This window comes from Parasteatoda tepidariorum, chromosome 4 (assembly GCF_982258835.1).
Source record: "Parasteatoda tepidariorum strain Cologne lab strain chromosome 4, Ptep-v5.0, whole genome shotgun sequence".
NCBI lineage: Eukaryota > Metazoa > Arthropoda > Arachnida > Araneae > Theridiidae > Parasteatoda > Parasteatoda tepidariorum.
The window spans coordinates 103,377,696-103,392,491 of NC_141758.1; the positions used below are offsets into that span (position 1 = coordinate 103,377,696).

Consider the following 14,796-nt stretch of genomic DNA (forward strand, 5'->3'; position numbering starts at 1 on the left):
AATTGCAGATTTATGCCAATCACTCTTTAGCTAACTATTCAAAACTTTTGTTGACCAAAAAAAGAAGAAAAATTCCAAAAATGTTGATCTGTCCACTTTAATATCTTTAAACCAGCATCTCCACAAATATCTTTATATTAAAAACTAACTTTTTATTGTGTATATAACTTTATCCGTGTTATTTCAATTATAGGTATTTGTTGATTAACAAAAAGTTTTCGAATTTACCGTTTTAAAATTTTATTGTAAATAAAACGAGGTTCATTTTTGAATCTCAAATCTATACTTTACATACTTTATGAGCTATACTTATGAGCTGTTCTTTATTAGCTATATATTTATATACTGTATATACTTTATATACTTTATGAGCCATATATTTATATACTATATATACTTTACATACTTTATATACTTTATGAGCCATATATTTATATACTATATATACTTTACATACTTTATATACTTTATGAGCTTTATTTTTATGAATCTCAAATCTCTTGATTTGTCCTCACGAATATTATGAAAGTGATAACTACACAATTATCTTTAAATGAAAAAACAACTTTAATTGCTTAATCCGTTTTTAATTTAATGATTAATGTTTATTAATTTACAAATGTTTTTTGAGTTAATAATTTTTGTTGTTGACTAAAATAGGACATATCTACATATTTTGTATGTAAATGAGTTGCAATGTTCCAAGACATTTTAAATTGCTGCATGTCTGATTAATTTATCGATCACTGTTTGTGAATTTACAAATAGTTTACAAATTTATAACTTTTGTTGTTGAATAACACATTTGTCGTTGTTGAATAACACGTTGTTGAATAACACACGTCAAATGTTTTTATATGCTCCCAGTAATATTTTTAAATAAATCTATACATGTATTGAAAAACAAACTTTAAATTGCTTTATGCCTGGTTAATTTAATGATAAATATTTGTGAATTTGCAAGATGTTTGTTTTCTAATCCATTTTCTTAAACTTTTGCTGTCGAACGAAAAAGTTTATATTGTACATTTTGTTGATAAGCCCAGACCAATATTTTTAAAGCACTGTGTACTCCAATGACTCTAAATTAATCAAATATGCGTATACGAATACTCTATACACGAATAAAATAGTACACAATGCGTACTATTTTAGTACGTCGCATACACTTTTTCTTCCTGTTATATTCTATATAAAATGTATGTTCAGTAACAGTGTAAACGGATATTTTATTTTTAGTATATATTTTAAAATTGAATGTCTTATAAAAAATGGAAAATATAAAAATGCTATTTAGATTTTTAAAGAAGAAAAAATTAAGAGGGTATTTATATTCAGTATTCTAGGAAGCGAAACTTTTAAAAATACCTATTTACATACGAAATCAATATTCTCCATGAAAACTCATTCATCACTTAATCATTTAAACTTATTAGTATTGAACATTTTAAATTACAGAATATTAAGTGTCGTGCATAAAAAAAAGTGAATTTTTAAGTATGTGTCAGTTAAAAATACAAACATTTACCAATAATATGTCTTATTCTTTCTCTCAAGAGAAAATTATTTGTGAAGACGAAAATTGGAGCGCAGTTGTTTCATTTAACTTCAACAATTCATTTTACATTTGATGAATACCTTTTAATAATTCCTATCGGTTTACGAACGGTTACGGAAGAATAAAATGAAAAATATACCTACTCTTGAACTGTTGCTATACGTCATTTAGACAGCTTCCGCTTTTTATGTTCTATTTCTGGGTGGTTTTACGGTAAATTTGTTTCTCCTTCAACCCCCTGGGGAATTGGGTGGAATTAAGCCAAACCAAAAGAATTGTCTTATACCACCCCACCAGTAAATATTCTATTTGAAATAGAAAAAAAAAGGAAAAGTATATTCGATTCAGAATACTATTAGATTGAAGAGAAGAATTTTCAAAATGATACACTATGAAGATGTATTATTAGAGTGTTTTCATCCAAGATAATAACTGTTAGAAAATCCATCGTTGCAAATTTGCTTCAACCTGAACCATAAAATGACCAACTTTTGAACCATAATCTGAACCAATTTTCAAATTTGATTATACAGGTCCAGTTTAACATCTATTAAGTTTGCCTCAAATTTGCACTGCATTATATTTCTAAGTACAGGGTATGAATGTAGTAATTCTAATTTCTGTTCTTAAAATAGTAAAGCGGAAAAATAGAGCAGTTAGTTTTCAGATAAGGTGTTGGAAAAGTTTATAAATTCCAGTTTCCAAAACCCTTTCTAGTTTCCTATTAATTACATAAGACGGAACAGCCGGCCAGGTGGCGGAGCGGTTAGCGCGGCTGACTGCGAAGCCAATGGCCGCGGGTTCGAATCCCGCACTGGGCATGGGTGTTTCTTTCTCTTGTGTTGTCTCTCCGTGACTTCGATTCACAGGTGCCCACTGGGTAACGCGAAATGAGCAACACCTCTAGCATCTTCTAAGGCGAAACAAATAAAGTTCAGTGCCTGCCATTCGGAAAAAAAGAAGAAAAAAATCGTAAGACAGAACAGTTTTTTTCTTTAAAAATAATAAGAAGAACATGCTAGGGTAAGCTGATCGGTGTCTTAAGAAAACAAGTAGCATATTTTCTAATTCGAAAACTCACTTCTGAACCTTTCTAATCATTTCTGTTAGAGGATCTCTATTTTCTGTTTTTAAAATATTAAAGCGGAAAGATAAAGCAGTTAGTTTTCAGATATTTGTTTAGAAATTGTGCAATCAGTCTTTTTAGTTTGCCGAAGACACTGCTCTGCTTATGTTTGGGCAATATTTTAAAACTACTCAATTCTCTAAAATTAAGAGCATGATATTTTTAGCTCTAAGACCACTGAAATTTTAAATATGGTAGCTAACAGTGACAAAAAAGTTGTAAAGCAAATGGCTTTTATTTTCTTCCGTTATCACTTTTCAATTTGATTTTCTCATACCTACTAAAATTATACTTGAGTAATTATTCGAAACACTTATTATGTTCTCCCGTTAAGTTTTTATTTTAAATATTATAAAATATAAAACTTATCGCATTGAGGTATGATAATCATATAAAATATATAATTAAAAGAAGCCGAATCTAAGTATATATAGGGGAGAGTGGGGTCAATTTTAACATTTTTTACTTAACTATTTTTAACTAACAAAAAATCCAATATATTATTAGTACTAATTGACAGACGAGTAAAGTAGACTATCCTCCACTAGAAAAAATAAATACCTTATTTTAAATGTTATTATATTAGTTATTAACAATTTTTGACAGTCGGACACTTGTTACAATTGTCCCCACTTACGCGGTCAATTATAACAGTTCATAAATTCAACTAAAACATAGTTAATTATACATATTATCATAGTTGTGATATATTTTTTATTGATCAAAATAGTAGTGATATTTTAGGAGTAAAAATAATAATGAGCAGAGACCTAAAGGGTTAAACTTTTAACTTTAAGAGGTTAAAAATTTTAATTTATGCTGTGAAAGGTGACAAATAAAATAATGCACATGCAACATAATATAAATGATATAGGAAACTATTGGTGGTTCTTAAAGACTTAAGTAATAGTTTGTAAACATAAGATTATTTATTTTCAGCTGTTACAATCGTCCCTTTACTTATTGTTACAATTGTCCCCAAGACGCCACTTCAGCTTCATTTGTTAAAAACAATGCTAGTTAATTAGCAAAACTAATCTTTTTTTTATTGAAATGTTAATTAAGGTGTCCACTTACATATTCGGTTACTAATTTTTATTTATTTAAACAAAATTACTTTGTTACAATATAATATTCTAGTAACAAAAAAAGTACTTGCGTGGCGTGAAAATATGTTTTGTGATGTAACTCTTTCAAAAGTACATAAAAATGGTTGCCAGCAGGGGTGGACACGTAGATTTATTAAACACATCTTTTGCGCCACCTAGGAACCAAATCTAGAACTTGACACTTGAAATTTTTGCTCTGTTACAATCGTACTCTGTTACAATTGACCCCTACATATACATTAATATACATAATTTTAAAAATTCCTTTCTGCACACTACAAATACGTATGTAATCCTTGTACATAAATTAATTTCCTAATTGGACAAATTTTTAGTTACAGGAATTTGCTCTCAACAACCTGAATTGATATGGCCATTAAATTGATATAATTATTAAAGAGAGCAACACATCACTACTTTATAAATCAGTTTTGCATTGCAATATTTTTTTTCCCTTCCCTTTTCATATTGTTAATTTCGTCCTCTGAAAAAAAAATTTTTTTAAAAATATTTCAACAGTTAATCTAATTGAGATATATCAGATATAGTTAAAAATTATTGTTGAATAAAAGTTTTATAAACTATTTTGTAGTTTGCGAAATGAGAGGCGCAGATTTCTTAAATTTTGGGGGATTCCATCCTTCCATCATTCTTGAGGGGATGAGCACCCCTTACCTAACTAAACAGAAATATAGTAGGCTGATTAACATAAAATGTGTAAAAAATTAAACCGTTTTCATAAGTATGTCATATGTATTAATTTGTTTATTTTGGATATCACACTGAAAAATTTAAAAGGTAAAACTAAGAAATGGAAGAACGGAAAAACTCAATAAGATATAAAACTAAGAAAGAAAATGCCATAATATACATTATTGAGTATGGAAATTTTCACATGACTGAAATTACAAATTAAAGCGTAACAAAATGGAACCGATAAAATTAAGAAAGCAAATAAATTATGTGTAAAATGTACTGCACAAAACGATCGTTCAAATTTGTCAAAAACTTTCAGATTTGTAAGATTTTTGAAAAAAAGTTCAAAAACTCCCCCGAAATTCCGGAACTACGACAAACTTGTAATTGATATTTTGTATTAAGAAACTCAATTAAAAAAAAAAAAAAAAAAAAAAAAAAAAAAAAAAAAACTGAACTTTGAATACCATCATCATTTTATTTTGTAAGCAAAATTTAATCAAAACAATAAACAGAAATTTTATTCAAAAAGTTCAAATTAAAGTCTTGCATCAGACAAGTTCACTGTTTAATATTTAAAAATAAAAATTATCATATATTTGAGACGTAATCATAACTTTTTAGTTCTGCAAAAGGTAAGTGGAGGCGCCGGGTATCGATCCCGGTACCTCTCGCATGCTAAGCGAGCGCTCTACCATCTGAGCTACGCCCCCTACGTCTTATAAACTAAACAGTAATCAAACTTTCAGTTATAGTTAAAGATCGGGTGTTGAATGCTTGTGAAATAGGTCAGTAATGTAGAGCACGTTCCAGGTAGTATTGAATAAAATCACTAAAAGCAACTTGGTCACTTTCTCCGTAATTGTCAGCAATAGTTCAATGCTTAGAGTTTTTCATCGAATTCAGTTCTTATATTCCATTCAATAGCCTTTTTAATGCGTATTTACTTTAATCATTTATTAGTTCCTCTTCATTGAATTCAAAGGAAATCGACTTTGAAGAAGAAAAAAAATTATCTTAATTTTTAATAATTATCTTTTGTTAATAAATTTTAATTGTCTTAGTCCATAAACAATGTAAGGAATTTTTTAACTGTAGCGCATTGCGTGCTTTACTGTAACATTGTAATCATTATTTTGAATGTTCTATAAATACCTCGCATTGTATCTGTAAGTGGTATTAATGTTTCAAAATATTTATTTATATGAATTTCGTGATTCTAAAAAGACGAAAATTTAATGAGTGACAAAATGAAAGATTTTCTATATCCTTCCAATATAAAAGCGGCTACAACCCCTTAAATGATATGTTGCTTATTTCTTTTGAAAGGTTATCAATTTAAACCTATATCGTAATTTTAGAAAATCTACTTAAGTCATTATTGCGACGCCACTATAAAATCTGTAGCTAATACCTATCAGATTATTTTGTCGAGAAATTCCAAAAATTGTGGTTTATTTCAAGTTAATACAGAATCAAGCTTTCATACACACTTTATAGAGTTTAATCAAATCAATGCTTCCATAAATGTGAAAACTTAATCAAAGATTCATATTGCAAGAAGAAAAATAACGTTTATTTTTCTCTTTTCTGTATTGATAAGAGAAAAAATATGATTAAACCTTTTTCATATGATATTACTCATATTACTCATACTTTTTCATATGATATTTCATAGGATTACTGAAAAAAAATCTATTTCCCTAAAAAAATATTTTGTCGTTACAGCGGATAGTCTGTAATTTTCAACTAGTTTCAAACTAGCGATATTTCTATGTTTAATATGGGCTAACTTAACGGTAACCTTACGGTACTTTCACCGTGACGTGAAAATCCGTCGTACTAGTGAACTTTTCGCAGTATCGAACGTTTCCTGTAAGACAATAAATTTATAACATATCAAGGTCCTAAATATGACCCATCCCAAAATATTAAGAACAATTTTGACATTTACAAGCATTCGTTAATCTCTTAAAAGAAAAACAAGCCCCCATATCAAGGGGCTAGCTGTGGGTAAGCTATTTCCTGCTTAATAGACATAATCTTTATTGATGACATAATTATTGTTCCCCAAAGATTGAAAAAAAAAGGTAAATTATTACCTATTACCATACTACCGCCTATTAAAGATGTAAATCAGTGTTCATACTTGTCTTACAACCACTAAAATGTCTGGGCGAAGTTAGGCTTAATTGCTGTTGCCACGAAAAACATATAAGTTTTGATATGTTTAGTATCTAAGTCTTTATTAACCACTATGTTAGATCTCATATGGAATCGTTAGATGGACTTAAATTGTTGTGATTAACAACCAACTAAGAATGATTTAAACTGTCTGATTTAAGACCAATTATTGCATCTGTTGTGAAACTTTTTTTTCTTGCCGTGTATATTAAGGTATTAAGGTAATTGCTTGATCAGAATTTGTAGTATAATTAAATTTTGAAAGTATTTTTAAAGATATTTACGTAATCTTTTATATTACGTAGGCTTTTGTAAAATAACTAGGGAATAATTTCGTTCGAATTCGCTGTAGCTAATTTCCAGTATATTAGTTTAAATTTGTATAAATTACGTTTAAAAAAAATAGCAAAGCAAGATAAAACTAGTTTTGTTTCCCTATACATTGTTAGAAATGTTTCAGTGGAAGAATTATTCAAATTTCCAAAAAAAAAATTTCACATTTGCATAAATTATGCTTTTAAATCAATAACAAAGCAAGATAAAACTAGTTTTGTTTCCCTGTACATAGCTAGAAATTTTGTAGGGGAACAATATTATTCAAAATTGCTTTAAATTTGTAAAAATTTATATAAATTATGTTTTTAAATCAATAACAAAGATAAAACTAGTTTTGTTTCCCTGTACATTGCTAGAAATTTTGTAGTAGAACAATAAAATTATTCAAAATTGCTTTAAATTTGTAAAAATTTATATAAATTATGTTTTTAAATCAATAGTAAAGATAAAACTAGTTTTGTTTCCCTGTTCATTGCTAGATATTTTGTAGTGAAACAATAATATTATTCAAAATTGTCTTAAATTTATAAAAATTTATATAAATTATGTTTTTAAATCAATAGCAGAGATAAAACTAGCTTTGTTTCCCTGGTCATTGCTAGATATTTTGTAGTGGAACAATAATATTATTCAAAATTGCTTTAAATTTGTAAAAATTTATATAAATTATGTTTTTAAATCAATAGTAAAGATAAAACTAGTTTTGTTTCCCTGTGCATTGCTAGAAATTTTGCAGTGGAACAATAATATTATTCAAAATTGCTTTAAATTTGTAAAAATTTATATAAATTATGCTTTTAAATCAATAACAAAGATAAAACTAGTTTTGTTTCCCTGTACATTGCTTGAAATTTTGTAGTGGAACAATAATATTATTCAAAATTGCTTTAAATTTGTAAAAATTTATATAAATTATGCTTTTAAATCAATAACAAAGATAAAACTAGTTTTGTTTCCCTGTACATTGCTAGAAATTTTGCAGAGGAACAATAATATTTTTCAAATTTGCTGTAAATTTGTTCAAATTATCTGTACTAAATTGAACCATATAATCATAACTCTGATATTTTTCACAATTTTTGGAAATTTTTCATTTTTATTTTATTTATTTATTTTGTTCTTAGTTCACAGGGAAACTAAATGCCTTTGAATTTACAGAAATAAATTCGCTTCTTCTCAACTAACTCTAGTCGAGAATAAAGTTTTCTGGCAAAAATTAGAGGTTGACACAATAATTTGACCGGCCACGCACCAGAGTAGTTAAATGGCAGTTGATCTAATTTGGTAATTTTTTTATTAGTATTTCTTGTAAAAAAAATTTAAAACTTTTAAATTTTTGTCTGAAACTCAAAAATTTTGAATTTTTTTTGCCTTGTTATTCCCTTTCCATGTTTAAGTGTTTGTAGTGTGTTGAATCATAATATCGTTCAAATTCGATCAAATTTGCTAAGCTAGGCTGAATCGTTCACATATTAGGCAAGAATGTTTAGATCAATCCCTTCTCACTCTTTGTCAGGGAAAAATAAGCGAATTACAAACTATCTCCCCAGCTTACCTAATAAAATAACAACACCCCATAGTTTTTTCTTTAGCATTAACTCAAATATTCAAATATTAAGTATTTTAGGATTAAATTCTTTGAACTTTGCATAAAGCAAAATATTCGCTATAATTTATTTTGTTAAATTTTGACACTCCCGGAAGAAATTTTTCTAACTTTTCATTATTTTTAAATTTAACGTTTATTTTAAATTTAAAACTTTTCCACACGTAATTTTTTTTTTAATTTTCTTTCCCACTTCAATAAAAAAAAATTTTTTGAAATTAAGATGGTTTCAGTGATTTATGTTAGCATTACTCACACTCCTTCTATTTTCAGCAAAAATGAGCAAAGCACAGAGCCCTTTAAGTGCTTTAATATAAACTGTACCATATTATACCTCATACTTGTAATACAAATCAATTTTTGATAAATTCTGCAAAGAGCCTCTTGTAGCATGGATGGTTAAAGATAGCGACATAATTCTTAATGACAATTCTGTCAAAAATTATCGAACAAATTTTATAGACTCTAAAAAATGAGTTCGGTAATTTTCGTTATCATTTTTAAGAGCATGACTTTTTTATTATTTTCAAAAGTATTTAAAGAAAACTAGTTTATACGAAATGGATACTTTTTATAAGTCGTTTTCATGATGGATACTTTTCAGAAAAACCGGCTCTAATGTAGAACCACAATATGATGTAAACTTGCGGCAATTTTTAATAAGGTGTTAAATTTATCCATGTCTTGTTCAAATTAAATTATAGTAAAATGTGATTGAGAATAGTGCTCCGGTGGTGGTTAAGGTATCCCTCACACCGCTGCTTGAGGATCTGGGAGTAGTGAGTTCGATCCTGACAGCCGACAAAACAACCGGCGTGTCTACGCAACATGGTGCAATCTTTCATAGCTGAAAGTCCTTTCGTCGGTTGTGCTGAGGAAATTTGGAGAGAGGGGCACCAGCTGAGACGTTCTTCAAGCCGACTGACCATTGTCCAAATTTCGTGGCATTCCTACCCTATGGCCGTTAAAACATGATGTCCTAAAACTGGGGTTAGGTGCTAGGCCAAGGTTGGGAAAATGATGTGATCTGTGAGTGTGATTTTGAATAGCAGGGCAAGAAGTTGCTGTAAATAAAAACTGCGTTTTTAGGACTTTTTTTCTGCAATAACTTGTCCTTTAATATTCTATAATCTAAAACAGTGATTTTTCAACTTAATTTGTTCAACTAACCCTGTTTCCCTATTGCTAAATCCTCTTTCTCCCCTTCAAAAACACAAAACATGGATACACACAATTAATTCAGTTCTTGATTATTTCATAATGTATTTCAAAAAAAAAAATAACAAAAGCATGGAATATTTTGGTATATAAATTTTTTTCTTCTTTTTTATGTTAGCAAACTAATCCTTCAAGCGTAAAAAATAATTTTTCTGTTAATAGAAAAAGTATTTCCAGTAACTTTTTTTGCTTAACTAAATAATGTAGTTGTTTTTTCTTCGATACACAGAGTAGTACAGGGAAAAAAAATAGAAATAAACGGCCACCTCCAGCATTCAATCTATTTCTTTTCGATGCTTTCATTTCACAATTATAAAATTGAGAACAGTCCAATATAAGTCGAGACAAATTATCTACATTATAGCCTTGGTGTATCAGGAGATAGAGTGTTCGCCTTCCCATGAGGTGAACCGGGTTCGAATCCCAGCATATAGTCGATATGAATTCTGCATCCGGCTTGCACCTTCCACAGTACTGACGTAAATTATCCTCAGTAGTAGACAGATCATGGGTTTGAGTCCCCTTGCCGTCAAGCTAACCGTGGGATGTTTTCGTGGATTTCTTCTCCGTGTAACGCAAATACAGGTTAGATCCATCAAAAAGTCCTCCTTGAAGGCAAAATTTCTCCCAATGCTAGGAGTTCTATTGTCTTCTGGATTGGGTTCAGAATGACAAGGGTACGGAGTTGAATATTAGGTGTCGTAAACCCAAAAATTAGTCGGCTGTTCAACTGTGGTTATAAAAAAAATATCAACATTGACTACTTTTGACACTTATGAATATAATTAAGATCACAATTCTATAATTAATTTAACTTCAAATATATATTTTACTTGAAAATCCTTTTTCAGTACAAACATTTCATCTTGAAAACTATCAAAAACATTTGACACAAAGAAACTAAGGGAATTTAGAACCAAATTTAATTTTTCATCAGAGAGTTTTAGAAAGTTTACCTTAAACTTATTTTCTGAAAATAAAAAGAAAACGTTCTACAGTTGAAATTAAGTGTAATCAGACTAACCTTACCTCTGCCCTGGTTGGGGTGATACTCTATAATATATGTACTAAACGGTGTAGTAATATTTTTCAAAAGCAAATTAATCATCTTAAGATGGTGCAATTTGCACCATAAACTTAGTACCATATTAAAGTTGCAGCAAATTTTGGGTCGAAATTTCTATATTCTTTTTTCATAATTTTATACCATGTTAAAGTCAATTTTTTATGTAACGAAAAGAAGGAAAATATAAAGAATATCATTCTAAAATAAAATGAAGTCTTATATAATAAAAGAAAGAGCAACTTAATGAAAGGAAAATTTCATACAAGAAATTATAAAAATATATTAGAACATTTTTTAGCACAAAATAGCCTTTGTTCTGAATTAACACGTAAGAAATCTAATTTATCTACTTATAAATATACCCGCTGTTGCGAGGGTAAAGGTAATTGTTTTAAGCTTATTATAATTTGAGAAATGGCATATAAAAGTTTTGCTCATTTGTGAAGAATGTTCCACGGTTTAGCATCTGATTAGTGAAGTTCAATCACGTTGCCATTTGCAAAGAAAGAAATGTCTGGTATAAAATGGCTTAATTTCTCTGTAATTGCTTCCGTAAAAAAATACTATCAGATAAAAGCAACATTGTGTATTCGAAGTACAGACTATTGTATTATTTAGACGTGACGCACGATTTTGGATTAGCAAACGAAATTAGATAATTCTCTTACAAGAGATAAAGAAAGAACCAGGGAATGTTTTCTTGCACTTCCGGTTTTGATTTGAATTCAAAAGAAGGATTTACTGAAACATATTTTTACTAGTCATCAGCAAATATATTTCTGTAATTTTCCTGACAGCTTATGTTAAAATATAGGAAATACTGCATTCATACTTTTCATGAAATAGGTATTTTTTTTTTTTAATTCTGCTGTCAACTGATGTTGAAATAGTTGAAATATAGCAGATTCTGCATGCTTATATTGCATAGAATACAAGGTTTTGCTTTTTATTTCGGCTACCCTCTGTATTTAAACATTAGAAATTCGTACATTCCATTAAAAAAAGACATTTTAACTCTGCTGTTAGTCTTGCTGCTGCTTCTTGGAAGAAATATATAGAAAATTCTTTGAAAAAAATATAAAAATATATACATTCTTTATAGTAAATTCTTTGTTCATATATTCCAGGAAATTGGCTTATTATATTTTGCTGCTGTAAATGAAATATGAGAAATTCTACATACATGCATTGCATGAAATATATTTTATATTTGGCTGTCAGCTTACATCAAAATATCAGAAATTCTTCACTCACATAATACATGAAAGAAAATTAAAAAATTCTGCTGTCAACTGATGTTAAAATATAGGAAATTCTGCAGTCATATAATACATTATTCCATGAAATAGGTTTTTCTTTTAATTCTGCTATCAACTGTTGAAATGAAGGAAATTCTTCATACAATATGAAGTATAATTTCATATTGCATGTACTTCCATGAAATATATTTTCTATTGAACGCTCAAGTTAAAATATTGGAGATTTTTCATTCATATATTCCATGATTTCATGGAATATGTTTCCTTTTTTTTAAAATTCTGCTGCCTGATGTTGAAATGAAGGAAATTCTTCAAGCATACATTCCGTGAAATACACTTTCGATTGAACGCTTATGCTAAAATATTGGAGATTCTTCATTCATATATTCCATGATTTCATAGAATATTTTTCTTTTTTTCAAAATTCTGCTGTCAGCTAATGTTAAAATATAGGAAATTCTTCATGCATATTTCATGAAATATATTTTCTATTTTTACTTTCTATTAAAATATTGGAAATTCCTTATTCATATGGTCTATAATTCCATAAAATATGTTTTTTAAATCCTATGTCAGCTGATGTTGAAACATATGAATTTCGTCATGTATTTTCCTGAAATTTATTTATTTTTCTTAAACTGTTTGTTTATGTTAAATTATGAGAAATTATTCATACGTTTAAGTAAATAACTTTTTTTCAGTTTTATTAAATTACTCATTAGTGATTGCAACGTAGCACATTGGTAAAACTGTTTGCAACTGCAACATTGGTAAAATTGTTTCCAAAAAATGAAAATTTAAAAATATGATTTTTTTCGAGCTTTTATCAGTTATGAATTATTTGAACAATTTCTTTCCAACTTAGTATTCAGAGATAAAATATTATAAGAAGTCTAAGAAGATATTAAATTTTTATACCTATCAAAAATTTTTCAATACTATTAAGTCAATTATGTTTTCTCAACGTTTAGGGGTATCGGTTTAAATTAAATTCTTTTCTACCATGACATAAATTTCTATACATATATGGATGTTTTAAAAATTATGACGTCTGTTCTTTCCTATGAAACAAAATTTAAATGATTCTGACTTTGTAAAAATTAAAAGAAAAGCAAAATTGGAAATATACTGGAAGATAAAAAATTAAATTCAGCATCTCTATTTCGAGTAATAATAAAAGTAATAATGTTCACATAGTTTTTTTCTCGCTCCAATGTTCAGATATTACGGCGCCACCTCGGCTAAGGGGTTATTTTTTTAGATTAGTAAAACATAAATTAGTTCGTTTTATGATATATTACATAGAATTTTGTACATATAAGAGAATTTTTAAAATTCTGACACTTATTTTTATCATATGAAACTAGTTTTTCACTTTATATTATAAACCTTTTAATTTTATACTATAATAATAACCATCGTGATAATTACATCCGACCCAATTTTGAGTTTATGACTAATGTTCAACTCTGTAACCTTGTAAAAATAAACCCAATCCAGAAGACAAGAGGGATTATGGATCAATTATTGGGAGAAATATGCCTTCGTGAAGAAAGTTTTGATAGAACTATGCGTTGCATGGACAGGAAAACTATGGAAACCTCCGACGGTTAACCTGACGGCAAGGGGGCTCTAACCCATGATCCGTCTACCACTGAAGATATTTTAATTCAACACGGTGGCAGGGATTCGAACTCGGGCCACCTCATTGGGAGGCGAGCGCTCTATCCCCTGAGCCACCACAGCGCATGAAACTAATTTTCAATAATTCTTATCATAAAAATTCATAAGATTTACAAAATGTCCAACAGGAGGTATCAAATAAAATATGTCCCAATTTCGCTTTATGATCTATTATTGGGTGAATTATTATTATTGTTCGATTTTCTTAATAGCCCTCATAAATTCTCAATTCAACCAATCAGAACGCAGAGTTGTTTAGTAGTTGTATATGATTACAGATTGATGAAGGCGGGTATGTGCGAGTCAGAAAAGAACCATTAACCACACAAGAGCTGAAAAAGATCCAGAAAAATTTCTATTGATAAATGAGAGGAGGGGGGGGGGAATCAAAATTGAAAACACTCCAGACGGATCTTTAAACTGGTGACAAGATGTAGTGTCAAGGAGAGCTATTAGGAGGTTTGTTTTAGAGAAGGAATGTCGTAACAGTATCCACCGAGAGGGTATCAGTTTGAATCTAAAAATAGAATAGAACGTTTATTTGCAAGCCAGATTCGTTAGTTAAATGCCCGTGCGACTGAACCATACTAGTAAAATATCTTTCAAGGACATTAAAATATGAAACAGCAGAATCAGATTTATTATGAAAGATTTTTCTTGAGGACACTAGAATATGTCGTAAATTAAAATAATCTCATGAGAACACTGAATTTTAAAGTAATCACCAAAATATGTAGAATGAAATAAGTAAATTAAATGAAAAATCCGTTTCTACTTTTATCTGAGCTTAAATAATTTTGTAGAACGTAATAGAGGGAGGGGAGTTCCGGTAGTAATACGAATTATTGCGAAAGTGATGTGTCCTATTCAGTTTTAGGTCTGAAAAAAAAATTACTTTAGTTTTATTTTTGATTTTTTTCCATTTTAGTTCAATTGAAAAACATAGCTGTCAAAA

General features: G+C 28.7%; 1 non-coding gene across 1 annotated transcript; it reads right to left on the reverse strand.

The window, feature by feature from the left end:
* Window positions 1-5,129: 5,129 nt before the first annotated feature.
* On the reverse strand, window positions 5,130-5,202 carry TRNAA-AGC (transfer RNA alanine (anticodon AGC)). The gene has a single exon. It is a non-coding gene; the product is annotated as a tRNA-Ala (tRNA).
* Window positions 5,203-14,796: the final 9,594 nt, after the last annotated feature.